Source organism: Lynx rufus, unplaced genomic scaffold (genome assembly GCF_022079265.1).
Source record: "Lynx rufus isolate CCGP_SWC_20201006 ecotype Redwood Valley unplaced genomic scaffold, mLynRuf1.p SCAF_32, whole genome shotgun sequence".
Lineage (NCBI taxonomy): Eukaryota > Metazoa > Chordata > Mammalia > Carnivora > Felidae > Lynx > Lynx rufus.
Window position 1 is genome coordinate 2,301,286 of NW_025814848.1, and position 6,819 is coordinate 2,308,104.

Below are 6,819 nucleotides of genomic sequence, written 5' to 3' on the forward strand. Positions count from 1 at the left end.
CTAGTAAGTGTTGTCAAAGAAGTGGAGAAAAGGGAACGCTTACGAACCGTTGGCGGGAGTGTGGCAAATTGGTGAAGCCACTGCAGAAAACAGTATGGAGATTCCTCAAAAAAATTAAACATAGAACTGCCCTATGATCAGAAATTCCGATTCTGGCTATAAATCCGAAAAAACTGAAATTAGTAGGTCAGAGATATCTACACACCCATGCTCATTACAGCATTATTCACGTAGTCGAGATATGGAAACAGACTGAAAGTCAACAAATGAATGGAATGAATGATGGAGATATATATATATGTGTAAATAAAATATATAAATACGCAATTTTTATATATGTCACACATCTGTATATACTCCATTATATATGTGTGTTATATATAATTATGTATTATATTACATTATATAATATGTACATCATATATAAAAGTAAAACGTATGCATGTATAACATATATTTTTTTATGTTCTATAGATGTGAATATATGTGTCCATTTGGGCATATATATAATGAAATATTACTCAGCCATGAGGAAGAAGGAAATCCTGCCATTTGGGACAACATGGATGAACTTGAGGGCATTATGCTAAGTAAAATAAGTCAGAGAGAGAAAGACAAATACTTTGTGGTCTCACTTATGTGTGGAATCTAGAAAAGCTCACGTCGTAAGGAGAATGGAATGATGGCTACCGGGGTGGGGGTGGGGTGAAGGAAAAGGGGAGGTAAGGGTCAAAGGGGGCAAATGTACAGTTACAAGATGAGCAAGTTCTGGCTATAATGTACAATACGGTGATTACGGTTCATAACCCTGCATGATATCCTTGAGAGTGGTTGCGAGTAAACGCGACGTGTTGTCCCCACAAAAGAATGGTAATTCTGTGATGTGACAGATGGGGTAGCTGACTCCACGGTGGTGACCGTTTCCCGGCATATAAACGTACGTACGTAGGCTTTAAAGTGACGGAATGTTATATGTCAAATGTCTCTCTCAGTAAAACTGGAGGGAAAAAAGAAGCTCTTCGCAGAACGGTCAAGGTCTCGGGCCCTGCACAACCCCAAACAGAGCAGAGACCTCCGATGGCCGCAGTGTCGATGCCAAATGAACAAACCTTTTAGAATATTTGGTTTTTTTTTTTTTTTTTTGAAAAAGGAAGAGAGTTTTATCGGAGCCCAAGCGAGGACACCTGCCGGGGATACACAATCTTCACGAAGAAGAGAGTGAAGGAACGTGTGAGACAGGACTGTGTATGTTTTTGTGCTATCAAGAATTAGGAACCCTCAGCAGCAAGGCCATTCCAGAAAACTGCAGAAAATTGATCTCACGCTTGCTGGATGGGCAAGGTCACAGGCTTCCCGGCTTGGGAACCCAGGGAGATATTTACTCTCTAGTTTGAAGTGTTTCTTTGAGGCCACTTGCTAACAAAGCAGATGTCCGATGCGAGCTCGGGGCAGAAACAGAGCCCGCGCTTTGAAGTTCGCTTAAGTCGTTGTGACCTTGGTAAGAGCACAGCTTCGCTGGGAGCCCGGGGGCAGGGCCCGCAAACATTAAGAGATGAACATTCCCCTTATGAGCAGATGTGAGGGCGCGAGGCCATTTACGGCAACGTGGCGAACGGCCAGCTGCTCAAACACGAGACACAGCACCTGGCAGGGGAGGAAGTCCAGAAGAACCTGGAGACAGAATTCTGGGTTAGAGGGAAGGGAGGGAGGCCCTGCAAACTGCTCTCCAGTCAGAACCCAGAAAGGCCTCTGAGGGTGCGGGGGGCAGCCCAGAGTGAGCGCAGCCCGGCAGGGAGAGGACAGCTGGGAACCGACGGGACCACCCCTAAGTCAGCACCCGGAAGAGACACCCGGCCTTGAAACTTACCGGCCCTCCTGCTCGGCGCCCACTTCACCTCCACAGTCACCGTCGTAACTCAAGGGCATTCACTCGCAGCTTCCAGTGGGTTACCTGGGGGCTCACTTCAACCCGAGCCCCCCCCCGCACCTGCCCTCCTGTACACCTGGGCCTGGGAGCCCTGTCTTCTTCCCGCTCGGTCCTCTCCTTCTGTCCTGACCCGGGACTCCAGGCTCCGGGCTCCCGCCCTGTTCACCTCCTCCTCCCTCTGGAGACCCTCCACGGGGGCTCCCCTCGTCCTCTGGATCCCGCTTCCACCCCCTGCTGACTCCCCGGGGTCTGTCTCCTCCCAGCACCCCGGGGCCACAGGCTCAGCTCCGCCGGACGTCTCCCTCTGGATGTAATTCCCCGGAGACGGCAAGCTTCGTCTGTCCCCAACTGAACTAACCTCTACCCTGTGTCCCCTGTCTTAGTGAAGGACAGCAGCAGCTGAGTTGCCATCCAAGCCAGACACCGGGAGTCACCTCGGAATCCTGCACCCCTTGGTTTCCTCATCCAGTCCCTCCCGCCGACTTAGACCCCTTGCACTTGGTCCCTCTTGTGTCCTCACTGCCACCCCCACGGCTCAGACTCACATCACCTCCAGCCTGGCCTCCCACAACAGTCTCCTCCTGGCATCCTTCTCTCCAGTCCCACCTCCCACAACACTTTTCTGGACAGTCTTATTTGACTCCATCCTTTCATTTTCCAGAACCACCAGCCCCCAGTGTCAGGAGATACACACACACACACACACACGCACGCACGCACACACCCCACAGCCATCACCACCACCAATGCCCACGCCAGTGCCTATCCGCTTGCCGTTTCACTCACACGGCTCCTTCTACCCACTCCTTCTACCACTCCCCTCATGGGAACATGAGGTAAGGAATAACCCACAGAGTCGACTGGGCTTTTTGTCCCTTGTCCCTCCTGGATAGTATGAATGACATCTGCGGGCTCATCTTTGTTCTCTCCTTACACCATCACGAATACCCCGCAGCCCCATGACAAATTATCGCATTCATTGCTTTACACAAAATATTAGATTGGGATGAAATTTAAATTCTAGAGAATACATTGAGAAATTTTAAATAATTCCCTGAGCTACAAAATAAGAATAATAACCGTAACCGACCTCATAGGATCACATGAGAATTAAAGAACACAGGCAAAGTGTATAGACCAGTGTCCCCTCTATGATGAGGGCTGAACAAGTGTCCGCATAACTGTCATTATGTAGCAATTGATAGAAAATAATATAACCAACGCTTATGAATCCGCTTTCAATATTAAACTACATTAAGATCTTAGAATATTTGCTTCATGTTCTTCTTTTTTAAAAGAAATAAAACACTACAGATACGGCTAAAATACTAAAGCCAGCCTGAGCCTTCCCGTTCCTCCCTCCTCTCTTCCCTACAGTTAATCGACATCCTAGAAGCAGTGAATTTCATACCAATGCATGTTTAATTATGTGTGCTTTTATTTTCTAATTATATTAATAGCACTACCATTGTGTGTACTCTCCTGAGACTTGCTTTTTTCAACCAACATTGTGTTTCGTATATTTCGCCACGTGGACATATTTAGCGCGATTTCTCTTATCTGCTTTGCGGTGTTCCACTTAAAGACTTGACCACCAGGACCATTCCTACCCGACTCAGAAACCATGGTGCTTCTTCTACAGTATCATTCAGTGAACACCAATAGATAAATATTTAGATGACAGATGATGATGATGATAGACAGATAGATAGATAGACAGGACAGATAGAGAACAAGAAAGAATGAGAGACAGAGCAATCTCCTTGCGACACTTTAGGGCAAACACAGCAAATCAAGATAGACTAGGTTGAGCTACAATAACAACTTGACCCTAACATCCACTGCCTGACTGAATAAAGCTCACGTGGTAATCGTGTTGCATATCCAAAATGGTGGGCTGTGTTTAAGAACTCGGTTCGCAGAGGATCCAGTGTCCCAGGAGCCTCACCACCTAGAATACAAGTCTTCACAGCTTCTGCCATAAATATCTCTTTCATAGTCTACACTCTGATTAACTCTCTCTCTCTGCTCGCTTATTTCTTTTCATAAAGCACAACGCCATCCTCTCTAAAGCAGACAAATCCCACCCTGTCACTACATCCAGCTCAAAGGCCAAGGTCCCCACGGGATACACAGTGCTTTCTCCATCAGTCGAGAACCAGGATAATTACAAGGAAGTTACAAATGGCTATTTATACAAAGGGTAAGAAGTCCTTGCTCCGTAGCCTTACAGAGAAGATTTTGTAAGGGTCCCCTACTAAGGAGCAGAGTGAAGTCCTGGCTGCATCAGGACAGAGCTCTCCTTCATCATCCTTGTCACTGGTTTGGTCCCCTTTTGTCCCCTTGGGCGTCTGTGAAGTGGCCTTTGGGGAATACATTCTCTTAGGGGATATGCGGTTTCCTTCCTTCCTGCTCCTCTTTGTGGATGTTCAGGGAACCCAGCGGTTAAAGCTTTTGAGCAGCAACGGACTTACTTACCTTGGGTTCCTGATCGCCTTTAATAGCAAAACTCCCTCAAAACTCAGTGCACATCCAACCTGTTTGCTTCCGGTCTGTTCCACGAGCCCACGACTCGCTTAGAGGTGCTCTCAGAGCCCTTTGCTTCCTCATCCTCACGGCCCAGAGGCTGTGGGGTTTGGTGGAAAGGCCGCACCTGTAATTCGTTCTTTACTTTCCGACACATAATCAGGCGGCGGCTCTTTCAAAATCTCACCTCGGACATCTGTAAATTCAAAGCCGCCCGCTTTTCCCACACGGAGAAGTCGCATTTCTGACCCCTGTATTCCCTTTTATTTCGTTTTACAAATACGCCCATCTTTGCAGAGTGCACCTTTCTTGTGTGCGATCACAACCATCCCACGTTGGCCCAAACAAGTTACACGGCCCTCGCGCAAGGAGGGCTGCAAGATGCTGGGGACACACAGGTATTCGGTGAGCTTTTTGCCAGATCACATCCCCCACCGTTCACGTCAACTCACACCTGCTCCAGCAGTGGGGAAGAATGTGCCCACCGGTGTCCTCGTACGCGTTTAGTTTATCAGGCTTTCTTTTTTGTTGCTGCTTTTCTTTTTTTTTTTTTTTTAATTTTTTTTTTCAACGTTTTTATTTATTTTTGGGACAGAGAGAGACAGAGCATGAACGGGGGAGGGGCAGAGAGAGAGGGAGACACAGAATCGGAAACAGGCTCCAGGCTCTGAGCCATCAGCCCAGAGCCCGACGCGGGGCTCGAACTCACGGACCGCAAGATCGTGACCTGGCTGAAGTCGGACGCCCAACCGACTGCGCCACCCAGGAGCCCCTGTTGCTGCTTTTCTTTTCACACGTCTGCCCCACAAACTGTCAACTCCCTAAGGATTGAGGCCACGTCTTCCTTTCCCCACTTCCCACAACTAGCCAACTGTCTGAAACAGACCCGTAATGTTGATCTGATGCATGTCGCTTGAATACATGAATGAATGCTAGGATAACTTATTGCTTTCTTTTCTTTTCTTTTTTTACTTCTATTGCTTTTCAATGAAAAGCTTACCAATCCAAAGGATACACACGACAAAGTGCCTGCTATCAGAGTTTGATCCCAGCTCTATTTTTTACCGTGTAGTTTAAGCAGATCAATTCACCACTTCCCATTTTCATTCTCTCCCCGGTATAATGGGAAATTTAGTGCCTACTTAATAAGATTCCGGTGAGCATATATAATCAATAGAAGGCAACTTGAACATAGGGAATTCAAAAACATTAGTAAAGTCCAATTTATTTCTGTATATGATAAACATCTGCTGTTTCAGCTGCCACCTTTTCGTCTCTAAAAGCAGAGTGAATCATGCCCCAGGAAGAGCTAATGGATTTAAACCTGTGGCAAGAACACCACCTGACATTGACCTCCTGGCCCACAGAAAGCAGACCCTGCCCATCTTGTTTCTCTCTCTCCCTGACCTCAAACTCTACTCTTCCAGGTTGGGATCAAATCCCTCATGTAACTCGACCCTTATGCCGATTTTCACAACAGCCCTGTATACGGTTGCCCAAAGAAATTGGGACTGGTACTGGGGCGCCTGGGGAGCTCAGTCGATTGAGCATCTGACTTTGGCTCAGGTCACGATCTCACAGTTCATGGGTTCGAGCCCCGCGTCGGGCTCTTTGCTGACAGCTCGGAGCCTGGAACCTGCTTCGGGTTCTGTGTCTCCCTCTCTCTCTGCCCCTCTCCTGCTCGTGCTCTGTCTCTCAAAAAAATACATAAATAAACATTAAAAAAATGCTTTTCAAGAAAGTGGACTTGTATTAACTCTAAGCGCTCAGGCCACATTATAGGCAAAGTGGGGGCCAAAAAAATCAAGTCACAACGTTGTCATGAAGATCACAATCAGTTGAGACGTGTGTGGTGCAAAGCCAGGCCAGGCTGGAATGTTTCAGAGCACTGCAACACTTACAATCAGTAAAGATGATTTAATTGAGTGAGTATTAACTACATGATCACTACATCTTATCAAATGTATGTATATAAACTTGCACTGACAAACAAGAAACATATTTGATCAAGCATAAGAGACTCTTAAAAACTGAGAACAAACTGAGGGTTGATGGGGAGTGGGAGGGAGGGGAGGCTAGGGGATGGGTATTGAGGAGGGCACCTTTTGGGATGAGCCCTGGGTGTTGTATGGAAACCAATATGACAATAAATTACATATATTGAAAAAAAAAGAAAAAGAAAAAAATATGAATCAAAGATTTAAATAAATAATAATAAGACAAAAAAAAGGAAACATATTTGATCTGTATTGTAGCAGGGATGAATTTCTTATTTCTATCAAATAAGCAAAAAGTAGTTTTCCTTGGAGAAAACTATTAAATGAAAGCAGAAAATACCCTAACAACTACTATTGTTATGAATATGT